This window comes from Palaemon carinicauda, chromosome 28 (genome assembly GCF_036898095.1).
Source record: "Palaemon carinicauda isolate YSFRI2023 chromosome 28, ASM3689809v2, whole genome shotgun sequence".
Lineage (NCBI taxonomy): Eukaryota > Metazoa > Arthropoda > Malacostraca > Decapoda > Palaemonidae > Palaemon > Palaemon carinicauda.
Genome location: NC_090752.1, coordinates 36,438,822 through 36,454,756, shown reverse-complemented (window position 1 = coordinate 36,454,756; position 15,935 = coordinate 36,438,822). Strand labels below are relative to the sequence as shown.

The 15,935-nt window shown below is 43.9% G+C and overlaps 1 long non-coding RNA gene across 3 annotated transcripts in view; it reads right to left on the bottom strand.

Moving 5' to 3' along the window:
• Positions 1 to 15,935, bottom strand: part of LOC137622001 (uncharacterized) — a 64,053-nt gene extending 48,118 nt beyond the window's left edge. The window contains exon 1 of one of the 3 annotated variants that reach the window (XR_011040316.1): positions 15,792 to 15,935. This is a non-coding gene — a long non-coding RNA (uncharacterized lncRNA). Of the gene's footprint in view, positions 1 to 15,441; positions 15,644 to 15,791 lie in introns of those variants that run through there. The other 2 variants (XR_011040318.1, XR_011040317.1) reach the window with 2 other exon arrangements.

Sequence of the window (15,935 nt, the reverse complement as noted above, 5' to 3'; positions counted from 1 at the left end):
CGAAGATCTGGCAGGAGATGGTGAGCGGTCTGCAGAGAGGTTCAAGGAGGGCGGAGCTGTAGGTTGAGGCTGACGAGGAGAGTCCCCCCCGGAGGATGAAGACCCAAAAAGGCGCCTCTTAGTCCCCCTGTAAGGGGAAGGGAGGCCCTTGTGGCGTAGAGGACGGTGAGCCTTACGGCGGAGGCGGCCTCGGGGGAGATCGTCGGGACCATCGGTCCTCCGAAGGGGAGTCTCCGATAAAGCACTTCCCTCAGAAGGAAGCTGAGCAGCAGTCGAGACCGAAGGACTCACTTCCCCCTTCGAAGGATGTACGGAAGGAGGAGGAGAGCCTTTAGCACCATCACCAGCAACAGCACCTGCGGCGGAAGGCCCAGCCACGTCAGAGGCCTCTGTCACCACGACGTCGACAATAGACAGAGGGTCTACCTCTGCTACCACCGGCGACTGCTTAACAGCGGCCCCCAACGAGACAAGGTCAATAAGAGCGACCCTGGAGGGCAAGCCCTTAAGCCCCAGGGACGACCAAATCTGTAAAAGATCATCACTGGATAAGGCATTATCAATAACCTCCCCCGGAGGAGGAGGGGGAACCGCCTCGCTATGGGAGGCGACGCCCTCTCCCCCCACCGAAGGTCGGGAAACAGAACAAGGGCCTGCACTCCCACTCGGCCGACTCTCTTTAGGAGGCAGACGAGGGGGAGCTTCGGAGGAGGTTTGGGCGGCGGAAGAAGAGTCCCGAGAACCTTCCTCCTTCAAGGCTAACCCCGGAGGAGAACGGTCTCTCTTGGACTTCTTCTTACGCCAACGGCCAAACCTCTCCCACTGGGAGGCAGACCACTCCCTGCACTCACGGCACATGTTCTCCTGGTCACACTGTCGGCCCCGACATTGAGGGCAGAGGGTGTGTGGATCCGTATTAACGTCCGACATGAAAGTCCCACAAGGACGGCCGGCAACTCCAGGGCATGTACGCATAGTAAAGAAATAACTGAAGGTCAACTTCCAACCAACACACACGCTGAAAAGAAAAAGCAGAAAATTAAAGGCTGTCACGAAGGCGATGAGCAGACACGTCTGATCACCGCCGAGCCAAAAGTGAAGAGAAGCAAGTCACCGGTGTGTGGAGGGGGGAGGGGTAGCAAGCTACCCTTCCCCACCCCCCGCTAACTAGCGCGGGGGTAATTAACCCTCGTTAAAAACTATTGGCTCGTCATTTCAGCTGCGCTAAAAGTAAACCCTTTATAAATAGCGTGGTTTGTATTTCAGTTACGGAACAAATCGCATTTTAAAGAGTAACTTTCTCCTTCATAGCAAAGACCAATCACTAGTACATAAGCACAAGAGAAGGCAAAAGGCTGTAGCGTAGAGAGCGGAGAGTAGGCAACCATCCATATTGAGCCGAAGCTAGCCAGCCAACCAATCAGCACAACTGCCTGCTTTTCTTTCTCTCCGGCTGTTTCAGCTGAACTTAAGCGAATTCCTAAATTAAATGATTACGAGGTTTGTATATCGCGTCGGAACAAATAAACTTATCAAAGTTTATTTGGTAGTAGGTTGGCCAGGGCACCAGCCACCCGTTGAGATACTACCGCTAGAGAGTTATGGGGTCTTTTGACTGGCCAGACAGTACTACATTGGATCCTCCTCTCTGGTTACGGTTCATTTTCCCTTTGCCTACATACACACTGAATAGTCTGGCATATTCTTTACATATTCTCCTCTATCCTCATACACCTGACAACACAGATTACCAAACAATTCTTCATCACCCAAGGGGTTACTGCACTGTAATTGTTCAGTGCCACTTTCCTCTTGGTAAGGGTAGAAGAGACTCTTTAGCTATGGTAAGCAGCTCTTCTAGGAGAAGGACACTCCAAAATCAAACCACTGTTCTCTAGTCTTGGGTAGTGCCATAGCCTCTGTACCATGGCCTTTCACTGTCTTGGGTTAGAGTTCTCTTGCTTGAGGGTACACTCGAGCACACTCTCCTATCTTATTTCTCTTCCTCTTGTTTTGTTAAAGTTTTTATAGTTTATATAAGGGATTTTGACGAAGGAAAAATCTATTTCTGGGGAGAGACCTGTGACGCCCGGCGAGAATTGTAGAGGAACCGATTTGGAGAGGTCCTTCGGTTCGGACCATGGGCGTAGTCTCATTTTCAAGACAGAGGGGATCTTCGAGACCATGTCTCTTATAGGTACTGTAGCTCTCTTTCTCCAAACTCGATTGATGTCTTTGAGTTTGGCTTTTATTAGATCTGTTACTGAAGTGAATTGGAAAAGTCCGAGGATACTTTCTAAGGCTCTTCGGACACCTGTTTGTGTTTGAGAAAATTTTTTGATCTTGGAAACTATACCTCTTACCTTTTGGAAGGGAGAGACAACGTGTGCTTCGAAAGGTCCCACTGAATGACTAACCATTCTAAGCGGACTGATGGTTGCAGGCGAGATTTTTTGGAGATTGACCCGAAATCACAGGTTGTCGAGAAATTGAAATAATTCCTTCATAGCTCTGTTGCCTTCTATGACCGGCCGGGCCCAAATGAGCCAACCGGCCAGATAAGCAATGATCTGTATCTCTTGGTTCCTGAGTTGTTCTAACACTCTCTCTCCCAGTTTCGTGAATATCCTGGGATCAATGTTGAGGCCAAAGGGCATGTCTTGAACACAAAGGCTTTCCCGCTTAGGCGGAAACCCAGATAAGAAGAGAAGTTTCGAGCTAAAGGCGCAAGATAATAGTCGTCGGTAAGATCGACAGAGGTGGTGACGGTCCTACGGGGAAGTAAGGTCCGTACCTGAGAGATAGTCAACATCTGGAACTTGTCGCAGAGAATGTAAGAGTTTAGCTTGACAAGTCCAGGTCCACTCTCAATGCCGCCAAGCCTTTCTTCGGAATTGTGAACAGGTGGCTTTGGAACTTCAGTGATCGATCCCGTTTGATTGCTTCTTCTTGAGTAACCCTGTGGTGTACTCTTCCAGGATGGGAGTGGATTTCTGGGAGAAGGTCACTGGTGGAGGAGGACCTTGTGGCCATTTTCACCTCAAACCTTTAGAGATTATGCTATGAGCCCACAGACCGAAGGTCCAATGGTCTCAAAAGTGGTAAAGTCTACCCCCTACCGGGACCACCGCGTTGTGAGGGGGTGAATCTAGGTACTTTCCTTCTCCGAGCCCCCTTTTTTCTAGGTCCGTCTCGATGGCGAGACTGTCTTCTACTCCTGTAGCTTCCTCTCTGGTGTCCACGAGAGGAGCCTGAGGGTTCGGATCTAGGGCTGTATGCAGGTAAAACATCCCAACGGGGTTGGGCTGTGTACCTGGTGAATCAGTGAGGTAGACCACCTGATGAGGGGGATTTGGATGCATAGACGTCGAATCAGAGGGAGGCTGTGATGACGAGTGGGTAACAGACTATCGATTCCTGTCTGATAGAGGCCTCAGACAGAACGTATTTCCCACAACTAACCCGATCAGACCATCAAACGTGTAGGTCGAATTGGAAGGGCAGATCTTGGAATTATCGTACCCCCCAGACTGACAACATCCTGGTCCAGACAGATCGGGCCTGCCCTTTAGGAAATAATACTGTTACCTTCGGTACCTTGTTTAACCTAACCAAGGCAATCTCTTTCAATCGAACGAATCCGTTGAACGGGAATTCTAGTACCTGGGAGTAAATTCTAGGTCCCCCAGAGGGAGGACGTCTATGCCATCCAGATTTATGGTACCATCTGTATATGGAACATGTAAGGCAAATCTCTATGCGTTGTTTTTATCGAAGGAGGTTACTTCGATATGCCTGGGGCTGTAGGGGGAAACTTCTGAGTTCCTGAACGGATCCGACTCACTACCATACTTTTGAGCTCCGTCATAGCCCCTTGGTTTTCCCTAGAATGTGTTGCTTTTAGCAGTCACGGTTTATGCAGGGTAACATGAACATCAGGATCCATTAAGGGTCCTAGGTCGGTGACTTAGGTAATTGCAAAGCTGAAGGCTCAAAATTCATCCCCACCTACCTGCCCGTCCATGGGGTCGTCGTCCAACCTTAGAGAGGACACTCTGAGGAGATAGGGACCTCTAGATGGAGCATTTCTTCCCAACCTTGATAACCAAGGGCGGAGAGCCTCTCTTGCAGGCCAGAGAGATTCATCATCATCCTGACGGGAACCATGTAGGCGAACCTTCTGTAAAAGAAAGGGGACATAAGTCTGGATGTTCCTTGAACTTTGGTTAGTGATCCTATTCACAGGCTGGGATCAGCTGTATAACTCATAAAAATCAATTTTAAAGAAAAATCATTTAATGTACTATCTTTTGGGGTATAGTTCGCCACTTGTATTCATGAAATGTGACACTGTTGGCGCATCCGCCACAGGTTGGCCACCCCTGACTCAGACGTTCAGAACCGGGTCTAACATTATTTACTGGCTATTAATATTCTATTGATTCATCTGTTCACTGACCAGAGTTTCAAGGAACAGTAAATAGCCTCTCATGGCATGGTTAGTCTCGACCCGGCCCTTCATTAGAAGGGGCCAACGTTTGGTTCCCAGTACTGAGTGGAAACTTATTTCTATTTGAACACTATGTTGTATGGATATTTATTCATATTTAGGCATAGTTAGAATTGAATATGCATAAATATAGGCATAATCAATTTATTTCTATTTGAACACGATGTTGTATGAATATTTATTCATATTTAGGTATACTGTAGTTAGAATTGAATATGCACAAATATAGGCACAATCAATTTATTTCTATTTGAACACTATGTTGTATGGATATTTATTCATATTTAGGCATAGTTACAATTGAAAATGCATAAATATAGGCATAATCAATTTATTTCTATTTGAACACGATGTTGTATGGATATTTATCCATATTTATACATAGTTAGAATTAAATATATGCATAAATATAGGCATAGTTATGTTCATATATTTTTATTTGGACTTTCAAGAATAACTAATGAATATTACCAACGCAAATTCAAAGTGTCATTAAAGTAAGTACAGTTTACTTTGTATTCATGTTAAATCCTTTCCTTTACAGCAAAAACAAGAGATTGGTCACCCGTGGTCTGAGTGATCTCTGTCTGTACCGGAGCTCCGGTAACAATCCCCGGTACAAAGGTCCGTCATAGTGACAACGTGAACACCAGAGGAAAACTAATATTAACCTCAATGCTGATCGCCTGTACGATATCCGGTTAAGCCGGAGATTCGATGAAAAGGATCGTAATAACGATATTGTGATTATTTATGAAAAAGGGGTTCATACCCTGATTCTGATCGTCTGATTGATCTCTGTTTGTAACGGAGAACTAGTGACAAAGGTCCGTCATCGTGAAAACGTGATCCTCAGCGGTACGATAACATTCTCTAATACTGAATGTTTGTGTTATCTCCAGTGAAGCCGGAGATTCGATGAAAAAGGAACCGTAATAATGAAACTGTGAAGTCTTCATCGGTATCACATTGTTAACTCCGGTTCTGGCCGTCTGCTTGATCTCTGTTTGTACCGGAGATCCGGTAGCAAAGGCCCGTCACCGTGATATCGTGACCGTTCCCGGTACGATAACATTAACCTCAATGAATGATTGTGTTATCTCCCGTGAAGCCGGCCGTAACGGTGTAATTATGATCAAACATGACAAAGGTTCGTGTGTAAAAGGCTTCAGCCGAAGTCCGAGTGCCGGATTTCACCGTTGCACTCCAAAAATCTGCTCCTGAACGTTAACTAGTTCTCACCCAATGAGTATCCATATAGCGGAGCATAACTCAAGGCGGAGCTAAGCATAACTCAGGGCGGAGCTAAGGGTGTCGGTATAAAACGACCCCAATTAATGACTCATACACTAACGTACCTATTAATAGTGTTAGCTATATTAACAGTAACCACATCAATAAAAACGTTTATAATATTAAACGTACTATCATCAACTCTGATACTAAGAGGAGGCCTGAATAACTCATGATCGTATAAAAACGGAGAACGGGAAACTCACCTCTCTTACTCGAGCTAACAAAGAAAACGAGAGAAGGGATAACTCATATCTGTAGAACAGGGAACGAGCAGTCTCTGTTTTCGCTCTCAAGGTTACATAATAAAAAACTAACATCACACAATAAAACAAGAACATTAATAAAATTGATTGCTTTTCTTAGTAATTGTAATAACCAAGAACGAAGAATAACGACAACGTAACAAATAAACAAGGATATAGTCTAAATCGAAGCCTCTGAGGCGAGTACAAACTAACAGACTAAATCGCTAAACTTTAATTCGCTATTCTTTAAATCGCTATTCTTCGTAGGTCCAAATTGGACTTGCAAGCAAATAAATACCATAGTAAAAATTAATGATAACACTAAAAGGCCATAAAACGTAAGTGATATAACCTAGATGACAGAGTACCAGAAGGGGAAAAATTAACTAGAATATTTACCGAAGCGAACATAACCCAAAATGGCTGCCGATACCTCGGCAGGACAATCGCTTCCAAAACTAAAAACCACCATATTGGAAACAGAACAAATGCCCGGTACTGTCAAAAGCTGCCAAAACAAACTATGGTACTTAACATTGGTAAGGGTGAAGTATCAACGTCAGTCATGTTGAATTAACGACAATCACTTCGAAAAACACTGGGCAAAACACTTATCAACTTAGCGGGCAAGTCCAAAACAGAAGGATGACCTGGTGAGCGCGAGTGGTAGGTGTCGGTAGGGTAACCCAACTGTATTCTCTAGGGCCTGTCACGGCCCTCCCCCTTTGATGAAGGGATTATCTAAATGGAAGACAGCCTGTGAATAGTGTTTTACAAACGCCCTTGTTAGATATACGACACCAACAAGGTGCTCGCGCGAGGGTTGTAACCTCTGCATTCCATGCTTTTAATTTTCTCTGGTATATTTGGAAGATTTATATCAGAAAAAGTACAAAGAAGGACTTTTTCGCCGGCCGTCACAGGTCGACCCAGAAATGAGATATTTATTGTTGTTACTCTTCTTGGAATATTTTATTTTCCTTTTTTCCTTTCCTCACTGAGCTATTTTCCCTGTTGGAGCCCCTGGGCTTATAGCATACTGCTTTTCCAACTAGGGTTGTAGCTTAGTAAGTAATAATAATAATAATAATAATAAAGGGGCGAGTTGTAGCTTTGCGCTCCAGCATGTTCAAATATTGGACTTTGCTTCCATTTACAATCATCAGACTAAGTACATAAGATAAATTTTTGTACATATCTTATAATTATTAACCATGAATAAAATAAGAGCTTTAATTACACTGTATAATCCAATATCAAAAGTAAATAACAAAGAGGTTTATAATGTAATACACCGGACCCATTATTCTTTTCGAACAAGTACTGTAACTTACGACCAATGCAGATTTTTTCTAAACCAGCTGAAGGGAGGAGATTATTGTAGCAGGTGTTAAAATAACAACATGCGCAAAGTGGAAGTTTTTATCAAAATCTGAAATTGTTAATATTACAGTGGTTTCCGACAGTATGATAAGGGATTCAAATAATGTATTTAGAAAGACCTATTCAATTCTGAGTTACAATATCCTAAAGGATTATTGCACTTTTCTATGATAATACTGGCAAATCCCAATCTGCAAGTGGTTTATTGAAGGTTTACAGTGGTATAACATAGTAGAGGTTTTATTATAGTTAAGGACGGAAAAGGCTTTTCTACTAAAAGACAGTTGTATCCTATAGAAAAAAAATATGTTATTTTCCTTAGTAAAATAAATTTTTGAATATACTTACCCGATGATCATATAGCTGTCAGCTCTGCTGCCCGACAGAAAAAACCTACGGGCGGAATACGCCAGCGATCGCTATACAGGTGGGGGTGTACATCAACAGCGCCATCTGTCAAATAGGTACTTAAGTACTCGATGTCAACATAGAACCAATTTTCTCCTCTGTCCATTGGGTCTCTATTGGGGAGGAAGGGTGGGTCCTTAAATTTATGATCATCGGGTAAGTATATTCAAAAATTTATTTTACTAAGGAAAATAACATTTTTCAATATTAAACTTACCCGATGATCATATAGCTGATTCACACCCAGGGGGGTGGGTAGAAACCAGCATTACATGTTGACATTATTATGAGCTAAGTATTCCGTATTTCATTTTAGCCGTTATTCAAAATAACAAGCATAAAATAAATAAGTACCTGGTAAGGAAGACGACTTGAACAATTACTCTGCCTTTTTAAGTACGTCTTCCTTACTGAGCCTCGCGATCCTCATAGGATGCTGATCGACTCCTAGGAGCTGAAGTATGAAGGGTTGCAACCCATACTAAAGGTCCTCATCAAAACCTCTAATCTAGGTGCTTCTCAAGAAATGACTTTGACCACCCGCCAAATCAAGTAGGATGCGAAAGGCTTCTTAGCCTTCCGGACAACCCAAAAATATTTCAAGAGAAAGATTAGAAAGGTTCTGGAATTAGGGAATTGTAGTGGTGGAGCCCCCACCACTACTGCACTCGTTGCTACGAATGGTCCCAGAGTGTAGCAGTTCTCGTAAAGAGACTGGACATTCTTAAGATAAAAGACGCGAACACTGATTTGCTTTTCCAATAGGTTGCGTCGAATATACTTTGCAGAGATCTATTTTGTTTAAAGGCCACGGAAGTTGCGACAGCTCTAACTTCGTGTGTCCTTACCTTCAGCCAAGCTTGGTCTTCCTCATTCAGAAGGGAATGAGCTTCTCGTATTAACAGTCTGATAAAATAGGATAAAGAATTCTCTGACATAGGCAAAGATGGATTCTTAACTGAACACCATAAAGCTTCAGACGGGCCTCGTAAAGGTTTTTAAAATAAAACTTAAGAGCTCTTACAGGACATAATACTCTTTCTAGTTCATTTCCAACCATACGATAAGTTTGGAATATCGAACGATATTGGTCAAGGCCGAGAAGGCAGCTCGTGTTTGGCTAGAAAACCAAGTTGTAGAACATGTAGCCGTTTCGGATGAGAATCCGATGTTCTTGCTGAAGGCATGAATCTCACTGACTCTTTTAGCTGTGGTTAAGCATATCAGGAAAAGAGTCTTAAAGGTGAGATCTTTCAGGGAGGCTGATTGAAGCGGTTCGAACCTGTCTGACATAAGGAATATTAGAACCACGTCTAAATTCCAACCAGGTGTAACCAAACGACGCTCCTTCGTGGTCTCAAAAGACTTAAGGAGGTCCTGTAGATCTTTATTGTTGGAAAGATCTAAGCCTCTGTGACGGAAGACTGATGCCAACATGCTTCTGTAACCCTTGATAGTGGGAGCTGAAAGAGATCGTTCTTTCCTCAGATATAAGAGGAAGTCAGCTATTTGAGTTACAGAGGTACTGGTCGAGGATACGGATACTGACTTGCACCAGTTTCGGAAGATTTCCCACTTCGATTGGTAGACTCTAAGGGTGGATGTTCTCCTTGCTCTAGCAATCGCCCTGGTTGCCTCCTTCGAAAAACCTCTAGTTCTCGAGAGTCTTTCGATAGTCTGAAGGCAGTCAGACGAAGAGCGTGGAGGCCTTGGAGTACCTTCTTTACGCGTGGCAGACGTAGTAGGTCCACCCTTAGGGGAAGAGTTCTGGGAACGTCTACTAGCCATCGAAGTACCTCGGTGAGTTATTCTCTCGCGGGCCAGAGGGAAGCAACTAGCATCAACTTTGTCCCTTCGTGAGAGGAGAACTTCTGCAGTACCTTGTTGACAATCTAGAACGGAGGGAATGCATATAGATCTTGATGTGACCAATCTAGTAGAAAGGCATCTATATGATTGATTGATTGATTGAAAGTTTTCTGGCATCCTGACGCATCTATATGAACTACTGCTGGGTCCGGGATAGGTGAGCAAAGGATTGGGAGCCTCTTGGTCATCGAGGTTGCGAAGAGATCTATGGTTGGCTGGCCCCAGGTGGCCCAAAGTCTCTTGCATACATCCTTGAGGAAGGTCCAATCTGTTGGAATTATTTGTCCCTTCCTACTGAGACAATCTGCTATGACATTCAAGTTGCCTTGGATGAACCTCGTAACTAGTGAAAAGTCTAGACCTGTTGAACAGGTGAGGAGGTCTCTTGCGAACTCGTACCATGTCAGAGAGTAGGTCCCTCCTTGCTTGGAGATGTACGTCAAAGCAGGGTGTTGTCCGTGTTCACCTCCACCACTTTGCCTTGAAGGAGAGACCTGAAGCTTAGCCAGGTCAGACGTACTGCCAGTAGCTTCTTGCAGTTGAAATGCATGTCCTTTGACTTGAGTTCCATAATCCCGAGCATTCCCTACCGCCTAATGTCGCACCCCAGCCTACGTCTGATGCGTCCGAGAAGAGAACGTGGTGGGAGTCTGAACAGTCAGGGGAAGACCTTTTCAAAGGTTGATAAAGTCCTTTCACCAAGTCAGACCAGACTTTATCTTTCCGGAAACCGGGATCGAGACCGCTTCTAGCGTCTTGTCCTTTTTCAGTGAAAAGCTAGATGATACAGAAGAGGACGGAGGTGTAGTCTACCAAGTGACACAAATTGAGCCACGGATGACAGTGTCCTAACCAGACTCATCCACAGCCTGACAGGGCAGCGTTCCTTCTTCAGCATCTTCTGGATGGATAGCATGGATGGGGGTTGATCGTCTTGTTCAGCAATGTCCTCATCAGAGGGTTCCTCATCCGAACTGATAAGGAAACGGCAACAGAGTGGGCAACGTCTGACTCGCTGAATCCGGCCGCACTGGTGGATGCGTGACGGAGCCGGACACAATATCATGGTACTGCTGCACAGTCTGTGAACTGTCAACCATGGGGACGCGAGGAAGTACAGCGTCAACCCGAAACTGTCTAGACTGTCTGGGTTGTGCAGTCAACCCCCTACCGGGTTGCTGAGGTTGCTGCACTGCGTCACAACAAGTCACCTCTGCTGGTTGTTAAAAGTCTTCCTAGTGACACACTGAACGTCCACAACCACCTCCGAGAGTCGCTTAACGTCAATGTGCGACTGGCAACAAACACTAGGTCGCATCGGTGGAGGAACCACCTCAACTGGCGGACGCGAGTAGGATACCCCAGCGTCAACAGGGCGCACAACCAACCGGTAGGAAGGTTGTTGGCCAGAAGGTTCTTCTCCGTAAAAAATCCTCTATCAAGGACACAAGCTTGGACTGCCTGTCTTGCAACAAAGCCCATAAGGGTCTATGGGAGCAGGTGTGGCAACAGACGGGGTTAGCGACTGAAGCGGAACCATTTACCATCCCTGGAAGCCTTGTTATGCTTTAATTAAAGTCCATAGGAGGCTAAGCAGCTTAAGGCTCCTCTCCAAATGACAGAGTCCTCAAAGGAATATCAGTAGGAGGGAGAACAGCACTTTCTCATCTACAGGAACCATGTCCGAGAAAAGCTAGGTTATCTCAGTGAGGGTCTCACTGGTGCATAAGCAGCAGAACAGAAGGCAACGTTATGTAACTGCTTGACAGTCTGTGAACTGTCAAAAACTGAACTGTCAACCACAACAGGTGCGTGAGGACATACAGCACTGGTGCATTAGTAGCAGACCAGAAGGCAACGTCATGTAACTGCTTGACAGTCTGTGAGCTGGCAACAACCAAAGCTGTGTGGGGAAGCCTCAACTCCTGACTGACTAGTCTGCTGCGGGCGAGTGGCGGTAACCACAGTGGGTTGCGGAGGCTGACACACCGTGTCAAAACACGGCAACTTGTGGTAGCTCACGCACGGCAACGGAGTGTTCCGTGTGTCTGAGGGAGTCAGCATGCGTCTGGCAGGGTGGACTGCGCATGGGTGGAGGAGCTCTCACAACAAGAGTGTGGGAGCAGGCAGCCGCAGCGTCTGCTGGGCGCACAACCGTGGCAGGTTGTAGGCAAACGGGTGCATCGTCAACCTTCTCCGCAGTCGGAGTGTGGGAGCAGGCAACAACCAAAGCGGAGTGGTGGTGCGTGGTGGGGACTGCCGTGGGTTGCGGAAACTAACGCATCGCGTCAAAACACGGCAGCTTGACTCCACCTTCCCACTGCTGATGCGGTAGCTCACGCATGTTAACGGAGGGTGCCGCACGTCGGCTAACGTTAACATGCGTCTGGCAGGGTCGATTGCGCATCAGAGGTGGAGCTCTCCGCAGCCGGAGTGTGGGAGCAGGCAGCCTCAGCGTGAGCTGGGCGCACAACCGTGGCAGGTTGTAGGCTAACGGGAGCAGTGTCAACCTTCTCCGCACGAAACTCCTGCATAACCGCAGCTAACTGAGTCTGCATAGACTGCAGTAAAGACCACTTAGGGTCTACAAAAACGGCAACAGACGGAGCTACTGTCCGTTGTGACTTAGGGTCTAAAACAGCTGGTGCGGCAACACACGGAGTTACTGCCTGTTGCGGTACCACCTTGCCTCTCTTGGGAGGTGTGCAGTCGTCGGATGACTGCAGCGAGTCCGAACTGACCCAGTGGCTACACCTAGGCCGTTGGACTTGCGCGGAAGGGACCGACTTGCACTTAAAAAGCTGCAAGATGTGGTCCATGGTTTCTTACGAGAAACCTCTTCCGCAGACGAGGAATAAATGGGCTCTCTCGTCTTTGTGTGGGTGGGGCGATCTTGGGTAGATACGCCCGAAACCACGGAGGGAAAAACGTCTGTTCGTTGATCAAGGCCTGTGGAACCCATAAGTCGTTCGACATTACTTCTCCCCTGGGCTTGGGAGCTTGTAAGAGGTCCCGGACTAGGTGAACGACTGGCACGAACAGACGAACCCTCGGACACAACACTGTAACACTTTGCGCATATCACTTTATCACTTTTGATTTTCTGTTTTGCACTTATTTCACTGAAATCGAAACTTTAACTGATTTCTACCTGAAACACGCAATCCTATCCTTCATTAAAAGGTAGTAATTGCGAAAACAGTATTACAATGCAACAGAAAAACATAAATAAAGATAAAGAATTCAGTGGCTGGAAAAGAGACTAAACACTAGATCAAATAAACTACGTTTACAATCTCTCACCGCACAAAGCCTGGGAACAAGAATAAAACCCTAGAAACGTTTTACCTTCTTCCCCTACAGCGACTAGGGAGGAGAGTAAAAAAAAAAAACGAGAACAACGTTACCGCATGAACGAAACGTTTTCTCTCCTCTCTCTCCCTCCGTCTCTATCTCTCTCTCTCTCTTCTCTCTTGATTTCGCACCTGAGAGAAGAGCCCAATTATATATCGTTAAAACATGTTATTTGCTAAAGGAAAAAACTGAAAAGTTTTCCAAATAAAAAGTTCCTTTAATTTAGAATTTAAACCATTTAAGCTAAGAAAGAATGAACGAAACGCTAGAATCGGTTTACTCTTACTGCAAAGTGAAACCGTGATACACTCTCTCTCTATCGTAACGATAGAGCGCATGTTGAACGTTCTGAACGTCAACAACTGCGTAGACTAAAAAACTAAACGTTAGTTCATCTTTGAAAACAGTACGAGACTATCAAAGAAATTCTTTCATAAAACATTAAAATTAAAAAAGTATTAAATTGTTTAAAGGTTAAATACGATATAAAGGGCTCAATGTTAATTAACTTCGGTTCCAAGTTAGGACCGCCTACTATTAGGAAAGGTCGCATATAAACAAACATAAAAAATTTATTTTTTATAAGTTTATAATATGTTAAGCAAAATTACCAAAAACCTAAACACACTTCCGTCTAAGGGAAGGGTCGGCCATTTAAAAGTGAGAGTCCATACTCTCTTCGTCACCATAATTAAATCTATCCAAAACGAGTTCAAGTTTTGAAATGAAGAAAAAACCCCTGCATAGCGAAAACTCAAAACTGGAATAGTGTACTTCACCAAATCGTTGTGAAAACAAATCCAGTTAGGGACGGCGTATTTAGTAGGTCTTGCCAGTGGCACGACAGAGGGAAAATTGGTTCTATGTTGACATCGAGTACTTAAGTACCTACTTGACAGATGGCGCTGTTGATGTACACCCCCATCTGTATAGCGATCGCTGGCGTATTCCGCCTGTAGGTTTTTTCTGTCGGGCAGCAGAGCTGACAGCTATATGATCATCGGGTAAGTTTAATATTGAAAAATCTGTTTTCTTAAAGAATGGCTCTCATTTTCATTGCAAATAAAATCTTAATCATCTAAGAAACAATAATCAATGGGGTTAGCGTGCACAGGTTAGCATGTACCACTTGTCAGTACATGGGAGCTTGATGTTCTTCTTTTCCCGTGAGTGCACGGCACAACAAAAATCATTAGATTTCTAAAAGATATCTCCCATTCTTAGACAATCAAACAGGTTTTAAGTTTATTTGCTATTGAAATGAAAGTCAAATTCAGTGAAAGTACTATTTCCTACAGGAAAAACTTTTTTTTCTATTCAAAATATTGTTCCGTCCATAACTACAATTCTACCATATTAGTTATAGACATAGAGACAAAACCCCGTAAGTAGGTTAGACCAAACGATAATTTTGTATTGTATTACAGGGTGAGATTTCAAACAGAAATATATGTTTTCCTATAATAAATAACGTGATTTAATCGAATTTGATGTCCATTTCAATCGGAAACAAACAGATCAGCCAATTTGGCTAACTTTAAGTTATACTTCTCTTACGAATGTACTGCGAACGATAACATTAACAACGTTACCAATAATACAGTGTTACCAACGTTGACGTATGGTACACAGAGTTACCAACGGCACGCTGACATTACTAACGATAGCAATGATAGATATTTCCATACGTATTTTAAAAAATTTCTCCATATAAGCTTTACTCAGTATATAAAAAGTACAAAAAGGGCACAGAACCTAACAAACCCACCTAACCTAGCCTAGTAGTATAACAGGTCACAAAATAACATTTGATCTACATCGGACGTTGGCAGCACTGGTTACTGTATTTTTTCATGACACAATCTTTGCAACGGCACCTCCAAAGTTTATCCAGATATACTGTTTTGTATTTTCCTCCGGTTATTATAATTTCAAGAAGGTAATGTATAGAGAAGAAAAGGCTTGTTTTACATTTATATATAAATTCCCCAGTATGTTTTCCCCACCCAAAACCCCGAGTTCCCACTGGGGGTCCCCCATTATTGGAGGATATAGATGTATATATATTTCTGAAACTATTCATTTGCATCGGGAACGAGTGTCATTTTCGAAGAGAGCGTAATTTTTTTCATAAGAAAAAGTAGTTGTTTCCTAGGTTACATTGCCCTGTAATACACTACAATGAAACTGACCAAACAACCTATGTTAGGTTAGGTTGCATCCCAGTACTTTAATAGTTTTTACCCAAGAAAATATAAATTACAATGTAGGAGATAGGTAAAATCGCATGATAATTAACCGATAAATGTTACATTAACGTCCCGAATAGAGCAATTGATTGATTCCACTTACTCTGCAAAAAGCAAGAAAACTTACCAATCTACTGTGACTTCAATGGGGAGCCGCAGTAATACTATCCTACGGTAAGCGTAATTCAGGCTATACCAACCGTCACAGAGGTTACTTACAAAACTTCTTATTCTAGAACTGGCTTCTGTGGCATGCCCTATTCAATGACCCTCAGTTCGAATGGGCTTAAAACGAAGACATGTTGCACAGATAACATCAAAAAGGTATCAGCGGTAAGCATATCAATCGGCCTATAATAGTTTTACAGTAGCATCGGTTAAAGGAAGAAAATGGAAAACTGTGCCTAAAAATTTGTCACTTACTGAATCGTTAATTATTCTCATGTTATAAAAGAAAAACTTTTTATTATACTATACCGTCAAGTTGTCAACTATGAAGTTCTTTTAACATCAGGTTTCAGCGTGTAAGGAGTATGGACGAAGTAGTAGCTATAGTAAATCATGTCCTTTGTAACCGCACATTCTTTTAAGTGTTTCTTTTATTGTTCAAATTATAAAGGT